The following is an 11,962-nucleotide window of genomic DNA, read 5'->3' as shown; positions in this document are numbered from 1 at the left end:
CAAAATTTAAGACAAACAGCGGGCTAAAAACACAACCTACCTGCCTGGCCTTGTGAATTTCCATGTAACACATTCACAGCAATCCCAAAAACACTAGAAAACCCCCAGTAATTCTTATTAATCTAGTAGTCTCCCATGGAATGCCAATGAATGAGCATAAGCAATCATAATTGGGAACTGGCAGTCACCATCATATGGATCCTTGTCTGTAATTACAGCCAGACCAGAGAAATCACAGTTCCAATCTTTCTGGTCATTCACCTGATGATAATACATGTTAAAGGCATTAGAAGCACTCCCTTCAACACTAAGATGACTACAGGAGGACCCATAACCCAAAGCAGTACAATCTGATAAGCCGCAAGCATAGCAATGCTGTCTGGCAACCTTTTCGGATAGAAGCTTTAATACTAATGCTAAACAGAACTTGAGCCACATTATTTGAGGGCTCGTGATATTGCTGTAGCTTGACTTGGACAGAAATTTCTAATAAGGTAAATTGCCTTTTAATTGGCCTAATTACAAAAGAAAAAATAAATATTTAGATTTGTGTCAACTATCAATTATATATCTTGACACATAGCTCAGCTATATTATTTTCTTGAAAGCTAATACGGTCAGTTTAAACCTTCATTTATTTATTATATTAAATTTATTTTTTAATTAATTTTTAATATTTTAATTAATATTATCTCAATAACTGCTATAATCAGACTCACATGTCGGCAATTGCGGAGAAAAAAAAAAAGAAGCACAATTAAAAACGAAACGGTGCGTTTTGCATTGGGACCGAAATCATAGTGGGAAGAAATCCCTAATCTCTTTGAAAACAAAGAATTATGGTCAAAACAATTCAATCAAATCCTTGACATGAGCAATTCAATCCCCAATCTCACTGACCAAATTCCTTTTTTCTTCATAATTGCTGATATGTCTCACACAATAAACTTCAGGCTGGCCAACAAAGCTTTCAGGCAAGTAATTTGGCCAAATTAGTTGTGCGCCCCAGATACGATCAATGCAAATTTCAAGCTTGTCATATATTCGTAAAAATTAAAAATTTTGATAAAATAACAAAAAGAGCTAAAATATAGGCAAAGGTATAGGTTAGAGCATCATCTTTGAAGCAAAGAGTGATTATGCATTTCCATTTGCAGAATGAATGTTAGCGTCATCATCTTTGAAGCATGCTTCTGGTAGCCTAAAGCTTAAGCAAAACATTGCCTGCATGATAAAAATAATATCTAATAAATAAAATAAAATAAAAACTGAAATGAAAACTTTATACTGCTGTTGAAAGCAAATAATTTCACTAATTTTAGTAGCTTGTACCTTATTTGGAGCAACATTTCTGACCCTATGAAATTTCGGGTCTTGTATACAAGCACTTAAGGCAGTTTCTGCCTCCTGCAAAGAGATTGAATAAAGACAATTAAATGACAATACATGAAAAAGGAAACCACAGATATTAAGATAAACACTTTGTGCAGCTTTCCATGACACCAACAGCCATAAAGAAGTTTTAAGCATTTACAGTCTACTCCACTAGCGCACCAAGATCAATTTTGATTGTTACTAGAAGAAAGTTGAACAAAAAAATAGAGAAAAATAAGTCCCTACAAGCAAAGCTTACCAAGATTATAGATTCTTTGGTTTCATTTGTCTACATGAAGCAATACCATTGAATCCAAGGAAGAAGCCCCTTCCAATCTTTCCTCTGGATAACACCCCTAAATGCATCTAATTAAGAGGGGAGAAAAAGAAAATAATTATTTAATTATTTCAGGTAAATATCTTTGCAATAGAATAGATTTGAGCAGTGATGGAAAATGTCTAGACAAATCAATTACATTACACAGTCAACATAGAAACACTGAAAAAGGAAATTATGGCTTTTCCTCAGCAAAGAAGAGGTTAATCCCTGTCCTTGCAGCCAAGAGACATGACTGAAGAAGAAATGATATCAAACTCCCCCTCCAAGAATGGAGAAAGTACCAATGGCATTGATGATAAACAGAGAAAAGTATTTTGAAGTTGAACTTAGATATGCCAGAAAAACCATGAAATAGGAAATTCATAATCTAGAACGAATAAAGAGTAGAGATTGAATGATATGCATTAAAGAAATGTACAAAGCCAGCAACTAAAGAATATTTTTTAGCTCCGTCCTAAATCAGTTGATGGTTAACAGAATTTCCATAAAGAAAAAAATTCAAAAGGGGGAAAAGGCAAAGGCAAGGAGGCAAATGATGTAACTGGTACTACATAACTACAAAACTGCTACCTATATGTTCACTGACATAAGGAGTATCCAAAAATGAGAGAGAGTAGCCAGAAAAAATATAGAATGTACCTATTGTAAAGCAGATGCAGGGAGGTTCATTATCACATGATCAACATGCTCCCAAGGCTTAGTATTGGGCAACTCAGATACTCTCATCCTCTTATTTGCACTTCCTTTTCTCCTAGAAGTGAAGGCAATAGCAGCAACATGGGTGTTTTCACTTTCAGCACAAAAAATGAAAGATAATTTAGACATTAAAGGTAAGACAAAATGATTGTTTCATGCATCTAACTCAAGAAGCTGAAACTTTTGCAATGATCAATTCCTTAAGTTGGTGCTTATCATACCTTCCTGGAAAAGATATGAAGGCCTTTTGAATGCAGCTACAGATGCATCTGCCTGCCTGCATGAAACTTGTGCACTTTCATAGTCACCTGAAACATTATCACTTGCCGCCCGAGTTTCCTCATTGGCCTTTATGCTGGGATTACCACATGCTGTAAAAGTGGATGCATCAGATTCTAAATTATCTTGAGAAGTTGGTGCTGCCATCAGTTGGGAAATAAATTTCCTAGCATCCATTTTATATGCATAAATGCGATAATCAACCTTGTTGAGTTTTACACTAATCCTCAAATATTGAAAACTGTCTGGATTTAAATCATTTGCATAAACAACACATCCTTTTTGTGCTGCCGGAGTTGCAAAAGGACCAATACCAGCAAACAAGTCACAAATAATCTCCCTAGGTTGGAATTGAGAAACCAGCCGTGTATGCTCATGTTCCAACCTTGAATTCCAGTAAACCAAGCTATAATCAAGCTTGAATATAGCCCCATATTGCTTCATTTCTGTGACCAAATCATTTTCTCTAGCCAAAATTTCAAACTTTGGCACTCACAACTCATTTGCAATGGTTCCAACTTTATTAACAACTGTTCTGATGCTAGGATGATTTTTCTGCCAACATAATAAAACAATAAAAACACATTCTTTTTTTTTAACCATCCAAGAAATTATTAACTAAAGAAAAGGATATTCAAACAGTAAAGAGAGCAAAAGTCTACATCAGCTACTACAACACTACGTATAGTAGCAAACAGAACTTGTACATGATTAATTTGTAAAACAGTGAAATAAAATAAGATTGTTAAGAAATATTTCCTTTAAGATTGAGTTAACAAATATTTCCTTTAAGATTGTTTTAAATTTCTGCAAGAAAGACCAACGAAAAATATTCCTTGAATAAAAAGCAAATCATACATGTTCTTTACATCATACTTATTTACCAAAAAATAAAAATTATGATAAAAGCAAAGATTGTGCTCAGGTGATGAAAACTTACATCATAAATAACATTAGCAATAACATCCTTGTATGGAAGCAGTTCTTCATGTATATTCAGATGTGCAATGTGACCTACAGACAATAAGTCACTCATCAGATGATGAGGTTACCCAGGCTGTAAACTCACAATCTACCATCAGCAATAGTCATCTTACAAACTACATGGCAATTAATAACCCACATGAATTTTGAAAGACTTTAAGGTTGAGTTTGGATTCATGGATTTGGAGCTATGAATTTGGATTTAGATCAAATACCTCATTCGGAAGATTTAAAAAAATATGAATTTGGATTTTGCTCAAATCCAAGGTAAACACATAGAGACTTACAAAAAGTAAGGATTTGAAATAACAATATTACCTATGTTTTTTGAAATTCAAAGTGAACCTAAGAAATATTTTTTGGTTGGATGCTCACCTCCATTTTCACTAACAAAAAAATTGAAATTCTTTTTGTTATCCAAACAAGTTATTTTTAAATTTCTGAATTTTAAATTCTAAATTTCAAAACCAATATTTAAAATTCAAATACACGAATCCAAATGCAACATAAACGAAATTGCAAGCAAATGGAACGCCCAAGATGAATACAACATAAATCGAATACTTAACTATTGTTTCAAAAGATGAAGGTATCTCCACTCCAGGAGGCAGGATCTGCTTCAATATATGATCTGGAAGCAAAGACAACATCTTAGGTAGTTATGCCATTTGTCAATATACAGATTGGACTTAGATATCATTATTAATAGAGGACTAATACAAATTTCACTCTATGTCTTAGTCCTATGATCAGCACATAGGCATTGCACAATAACACAAAAAACCGGAGCATCTGATACTGGAAGTGCCAGAAAATTAAAGCATGTTAATGATTCACATACGAAAATTCATTCAGCAAACAAGGCATAACCATGATCTTTGAAGTTTAAATAAGTTGACAGAAACTCCAGTAAGCAAACAGTGAATGCCAGGAGAAATTATGTGCACAACAATGTGCGCACAATTGTATTGCTAAAAACAAATATTCAGAGTTGCATAAATGGTCAGAAGAACAGTTGGCACAACCTATATATAATAGGCAACTTTCAGCAAATTCAACTTTTTGGCAATAATTTACAAACACACACACACATACACACACGCACATATGTGCATCAGAAGGGCACAAGCACCAACCTGCACCCCAGTAGGAATATCCAAGGGTCATAGATTATGGAACTACTTCCATCTTGCATAATTTCTTCAGCTCATCAAGTTTTTCAGCTGGGATATCATTCAAATCTGTTCCATATAGAGAAATTTCAACTACAAGAGAAGCAAACTCATTGCGTACCACTAATCATGACTTGATACTCAGTATTTTCAGAGAACTAGAAAGAAAGAAGATTCAGAGAATAAAGATAATAGAAATAAAGGAATTCTGATTTGGTTATTCCTCAACCAGTTCAGATTACAATTATATATTCTCCCAAAGATCATTGAATGATCATGAAACCTTTTAATAACTTGTAACTAACTAACCATATTAATTCTCACTTATTGGATTACATTCCAGGCCATTCATTCCTTGGAATTCATTCTCAAAACAGCATAAAAATTTGGCATTTAGGGTACATTAAAGGTAACCAGATAAAGAGATTTCTTTTTCTTTTTTTTTTTTATAAAAAAAAGGGTCTTTCAACAGTTTTTCAGATAGTAGTTTCTTAACACTAATCATCAAAAAATTTCTCACCAGGATTTTGAACACTTTCAGATAATATCATATAACGATTATTGTCAGAAGTAGGATCTTCAATAATGGGTTTAACACGAACTCTATCAAGTAAGTATCTGCATCAATTTAAAAATGCAACAAAATTCAAATGATATAACCATGAATCTCCTAATTTTAAAGTTAAACCAAAAGGCAGTAGATGTGGATTTCCGGGCCAAAATGCATACCCATTTAGTAAGCGAGTAGCAACTCTGCAGAATTCGCGAGGGATTCTCAGTGCCCATAACTTCAAATGCATATCAAACTTGCTCTCATCCAACATTGCAGCAATTAAAGAGTTGATTTAGACAGGCAGCTGATCAAAGTAGAGCAACGAGTAATAAAGCTTAGTTACAGTAAATATGGGACCGTTCAACTATAAAAGACAATGGATAAACCCTAGCAAATTAGCAAAACCAATATATTATAGCAGTAATGGCAAGGTACCATGACATTCGGGATATTCCAACCCAAATCTTGTAAAAATATTACTAACCAAACTAGACCAAATCTGTTTGCAATTAAACTCTTGTTACATGTACAGGACCCAAACCCGACTACCAAAATCTGCATACTATCCCAACCTGCCCGAACAAGGTATTTCTGCTGAAAATTCAATTAGACAACATTACACATATTTAAATCACTGGTGGCAACTTCAGGAAATAGCATAATAACCATTAGTTCTACATGTACATACAATAAACCCCCCGAAATATATCAATTTCAGGAACCCAACTTACAATATGAAAGTAAGAAACACTAAATCATTTGCTTTATATACTGATACAAAGCTCTAAAAAAAAACAAGTATAACAAATAATTCCATTTTTTTTCAATTTATTTTATTTGTTAATCACTTTGAAATACATTTCAAAGAACAGTTACAAAAAGAAAAAAAAAAGTGTATGAATTACATTAACATGGGCATGCCGCGCATATGTGCAAGTTTCTACTTGCAAGAATGGGTTTCTTGTGTATAAATTATAAAATAATTCCAAAAGAAGAGAGAGTCAAGTGATTTCAGCGGTAACAATCAATGAAGAACTAATAACATTAGACAGTGATGTCCTAAAATATGTCCAAGAGGAGGTGAATTGGACTTTAAAAATAATTTTTTGATTCTTACTCAAAATTTTTGAAAAATTATAGTTTGGTTCAACCTAATTTTTTAATGTGAAATAAGTGCAATACTTTTCAATTGATAAGTTAATACAAAGTTGACTCATAAGCATTCAGTATATTGATCTAATAGAATATATTGGTATTCAGTAAAAATTTTAGTAATCTGAATAAGATCACAATACAGCAAACGGAGCAGTACATTAAATATATTAGTTGACAGCAGATATAGCAATAAGCAAATTATATCAGATATCAGCAGATTCAACAGTAAACCAATTATCTCAGCAAAATCACTTTAATCAGAAAATTAAAATGCATAAATGTAAAGAGTAAGGGTTGAAAAAATTGAACACTGAATTTTTATATAGTTGTTCAGCTCAACTAGCTTACATTCACTCTCTCAAAGATCTCACTTTGAGTCTTCACTCCACTAATCTTCTCTTTTAAAGGCAAGAGACAAAAGCCCTTTACAAATCTTCACACTTCTACCAAGTATTATCCCAAACTCTTTTCACAATCAAGTTTCAATAGGTGCTTGAATAACCTCTCATAAATGATAAGAAAGTGTTTAAAACTCAATCTCACTCAATACAACAGAATTTATGAAGAAGAGATGAGTAGGTAAGCCAATGATGAGCAATAAAAATAATTTGAGCACTTTGAATGAAAGCTTTAATGATCTTGAGAGGTTAGGAATAGTAAAGAGACTTTCATTAAGTGCAAAATGGCCAAGGATAGGTGTATTTATGGCTTTGGAATGTTTCTGACCGTTTGAAAACTTATTTGAACATTATAATTTCAAATTTCAAGAAAATAGCAGTTATTTTGTCTTTTTCTGCAATGTTGTGCAAAGTTGAGACAGTTAGCATACCAGAAAAAGTAGCAAACCAGTTAGCATACCAAAACAAGTAGCAAACCAGTTAGCATACCAGGAAAACTTTTCTACATAACTTTGAAAACTTTAAAACTTTATACCTAATCATAATCAAATGCTTTTAAGCCATTGATGATATTTAAAAGAAAATAATTGAGAGATTAAAAATAAGTATCATTGGCTTCTGCTCCTCAATTCTTTTCACAAGCAATCCTAAAAGTTAAAACTAACTTCTATACTACATGTACTTTCAAATTTGATCTTCAATGCAGCTTTGGAAGGTAACATTTTCTTCCTTTATCTCCTTTGATTCATCATGTGTTATCTTAAAATGTCATCATTTCTTTAAAAGTACGAATCGATCATGAATTCCTTGAGTCTTTTTCTTTGTTCTTTGAGAAGCACAACACTTAAAACAAGATTAGTTTGATTCTAGTTGAGTTTTATTATCATCAAAATCTATGCTCCTTTGAGCTCATGGGGTTAACAATCTCCCCCTTTTTGATGATAACAAAACTCAATTGAATCACCATGTAAGAATTGACAAGTGTGAGTATGTGTATGAATGTATATGTGGGAATAACTCCCCCTATGTATGTACCTATATCAACACATATTAACAAATAACTCCCCCTTAATAATTTCAATGAAATATTCATAAGCATTTTCTGTCACAAGGAGTTTTAGATAAGTGTGACTAAAATACTAACTAAATATGCTCAATATATTTTAGACAAGTGTGACTAAAATACTAAAATACTAACTAAATATGCACAATATATTTTTATAGGCTATATCACTAATATATTAATCACAAGCTATATCAACAAGATCACTCATTCATTTCTTTCCCTTTTTGTCAGCATCAAAAGAATATGGGAGAAAACATGCACATGTGTATAAACCAAAATTCAGTTTAAGTGCAGTGAATAAAATAGTCAAAACAATAGATAATATAGCAAACTAATTAAAGTTAAGAAAACTAAAAATAGCAAACAAAGTAGCAAACTAAGAGATGGACTGTCAGACAAAATAAAATCAGTAAACATCCAGTATGGGGATTTATCCTTTCAGCCTAGAGCTTCTTCTGATTTGTCTTGGAGCAGCCATCTTCACCCTTTTTTGCTTGACAGGTTTATCACTCAAGTTTTGAAGGATTTCAGCAGTCATTGCAGTTCCAGGTGTTAAGGGAACAATAGGGCCAGTAACTAACTCAGATGCAGCAGTAGTACCAGATTCTACAGTAGGCTTTTTGCCAGTTTTAGCCTTTTTGCCAGCTGGTTTACCAGTTTCTTCTTTCCACTTGCTTCTTTGTTCCTCTTTAGCTATTTTTGTCTTTCCTTTTGCAGGTGCAGTAGGAGCAAGAGTCTGTGGTTCCAGCTCAGAATCAGAGTCACTCATGTTATTTCCATTTTCTTCTTTGCTGCCTCCTTTTCCATTACCATCATCGGAGTCTTCTTCCTTTTTTTCAGTTTCTTCTTCTTCCTCTTCTTCCTTTTCTTCCTCTTCCTCTTCTTCTTATTCTATTTCCTTTTCTTCTTCCTCTTTTTCTTCTCTTTCTTTTTCTGTTTGTGGAATATAACCAGCAGCAGCAACCTTACTGGTTTCTCTAGCTTCAGTGATTGAAATACCCAAATGAACTTTGATTTTGAATAGTTCTTCCACAATTTTATACATCAACATCAAAGTTCCATCAATCTTAGAATCAAGTGCATTCATAAGAACAGTTTGAAAAGCTCTAAATTTTTGTATTTCTCCAAATTCAATCTCAACAAATTGCCTTAAATTATTCACTTCTTTCAGAATTTCTTCAATATCAAAAGCACCACTTGCACTATCCCTAGAACTAACACTTTGTTCAAACCTTAGTTTTTTGCAATCATCATCTTTCTGCAGACTTGTAATTGGAATCATATTTGTTCTAAGTTTCTCAGTTTCCAGGGGTATCCCAAAGTCTCTACATAGGCCATTAAGAAGATGGGCATAGGGAAGTCTGTAGGGTGGTTTCCACTTCATAAATTGCTTCAGCATAAAGTACGCAAGATTAAACTCAATTTTATTCACAATATGCCAAATTATGCAGAGATCAAGTGTGCTTAAATAGTTTGGACAACCAGTTCTAGGATTCAGCACATAAATGATGAAGCTATGAAGGATTTTGATGTGTTGGTGAGCATGGGTGATACTAGTCTTATCTTTCACTTCTCCTTTAAATACTTCTGCCTCAAAATCTTTTTTATTGAACCCTCCAACAGCAAATACTTTTTTGTGAGAACATATTCTATTCCCATTGTTTGGGATGCCTAGGGCTTTGGCTAACCTTTCTACTGTCACCTCATAAACTCTTCCTTTCATTTTAACCTTAAAAGATTCATCTCTTTCAGCATCATCAACTCTTAAATTTCTATAGAATTCTTGAACTAAATCCACATATATTCCCTCAGTATTAGAGCATAATCTATCCCATTTTTTATATTCAAACAGAGACTGTAAATGAATAGAGACTTCATTAAAAGCAGGCTAGTGAATGTACCTTGGTTCATGAATGGCCCTTTCCATAAGCGCAATTGGAGCTTTAGAAGTCTTTTTCTTCTTAGAACCTTTTTCCTGGACAGGCTCACTGGTCCTTTTCTTGGACTTTTCTTTTGATTTTCCAATTACCAGAGGAACTTCTCTCTGTGGAGGAGGTGATGCAGGAACACTCGTATCAGTAGAATCTGAAGATGATGAGGGTGTGGTGACCTTTTCTTTTCCTTTTCCTTTTGACCGTGCCATGACCAAATCAGAAAAAAGTTAGCAATAGGGATAGAGAAAGCTAGGTTCACAAAATGAACAATGTGAGCAGTCAACGTATAACCATTAGAAGCATGTCAACACATTTTTAACACAATGTCATGTATTATTAAAAAAAAACTTAGGACTGACAGTAAGAAATATTTGGGTTTTTGATAATCAACAACAACAAATTCATGATTTTGTCATATAACGCATTTTGGTGTAATGTGAATAGTCAAAATAAGAAAATCCATCAACTAATTTCAAGAGTGAGGGACGAAAGCAAAATGAAAAAAAAAATGTAAATCATGTGTCCATTAATGTTTCAAAATCAATACCTGATACTTGTAGAGAGAATATGAATCGATGAAGACAAAAGAGAATGCGTCGAAAAATTTTAACCTAATGAGAATCAATTTGAATGGTTTCTTTCGACAGATTGAGAGAGATATCGGGGAATGAATAAGAAGGATTTAGGGATTTTCTAACTTGAAGAATGCAGAACGATAGCTTTGTTTTAGAGCAATTGGGTTTCAGAAATTTTTAAAGAAGACAAAGGGAGATGATGGTTGAGAGGGTTGTGAGTGAAATGGGTTAACAATGGAGAGAGGATGCATTCGATCAAATTTCGGGAGGCGATGCGTCGGAAAAGGGAAAATTTTTGAATTTTAAACTTGAAAAGACATAAATGGAGATTTTGCAGAGTGATGGATACCGTGTACTAGTGGAGAAGCAGAGAAGACTGATGGTTCTACAAAAATTTTTGAGTCCCGTGCTAGTTAATATGTAAAAGGTCTATTTTACCCTCAAAACACATAATGATGCAATGCTTTAAATAAAGGGGTATTTATGTAACATCTCGAACCTCCGAGTTATGAATAGTATCATTTTTTGTCCATGACCAGTACTATTCAAAAACACCTTGAGGACCAAAAATAAATAGAAAATTAATTGGGATAGACACAATAAAAATTCAAATAACTAAAAAATATAAGGACTCACCGGGTATATTGTAAAAGAGGGATTATGACCCAATAAAGGGCATTTTGGTCAATTCACTTTAAGAGTGGATTTTTGACCAAAATGTCAATTTAAGTAAATGAAAATAATAAATTGAATTATGAATAAATTTTTGAGGAAAAGAATTCAAGTATAAAGTGAAAGGAAAATAAAAGAAACAAAAATTTTAGGACTAATGGACTTTGGACAATTCCTCTAGTGGTTGGAGCCCGATCGTTACAATTGGTATCGGAGCCGCTCACGTGTCCTCTTGGGCGATGGTAGGGCAAACCTCAGCGAGGACGCTAAGTCTCAAAAGGGGGGGAGAAAAGTTCCTTAGGCAAATCCCACATCGACAAAGCACAAAGATAGTCTTGAGTTCAAAAAGTAATGATATATAAAATGAGGGAACTAATCACGAGAAGCGCCTTTTGGTGGAATAGCCTGGAGAGTTGGAAGAACTTCAAAGTTAAGCGTGCTCGCCTGAGAGAAATCCTATGATGGGTGACCTCCTGGGAAGTTCTCCATTCCACCTATGGGACAAAACCGTGAGGATTACGGCCAAAGCGGACATATAAAATGAGGGAACTAATCACGAGAGACGTCTTTTGGTAGAATGGCCTGGAGAGTTGGAAGAACTTCAGGGTTAAACGTGCTCGCTTAAGAGAAATCCTAGGATGGGTTACCTCCTGGGAAGTTCTCCATTCCACCTATGGGACAAAATCGTAAGGCTTATGGTCAAAGCGGACAATTCCTTTAGTGGTTGGAGTCTGATTGTTACAATTGGTATCAGAGTCGCTTAT

General features: G+C 33.8%; 1 pseudogene; it reads right to left on the bottom strand.

The window, feature by feature from the left end:
• Positions 1-757: 757 nt before the first annotated feature.
• LOC110658552 (tRNA (guanine(37)-N1)-methyltransferase 2-like) lies at positions 758-6,271 on the bottom strand (annotated as a pseudogene).
• Positions 6,272-11,962: the final 5,691 nt, after the last annotated feature.

Source organism: Hevea brasiliensis, chromosome 11 (assembly GCF_030052815.1).
Source record: "Hevea brasiliensis isolate MT/VB/25A 57/8 chromosome 11, ASM3005281v1, whole genome shotgun sequence".
NCBI lineage: Eukaryota > Viridiplantae > Streptophyta > Magnoliopsida > Malpighiales > Euphorbiaceae > Hevea > Hevea brasiliensis.
Note: the sequence above shows the minus strand (reverse complement) of the source record. Positions and strands in the feature narration are given on the sequence as shown.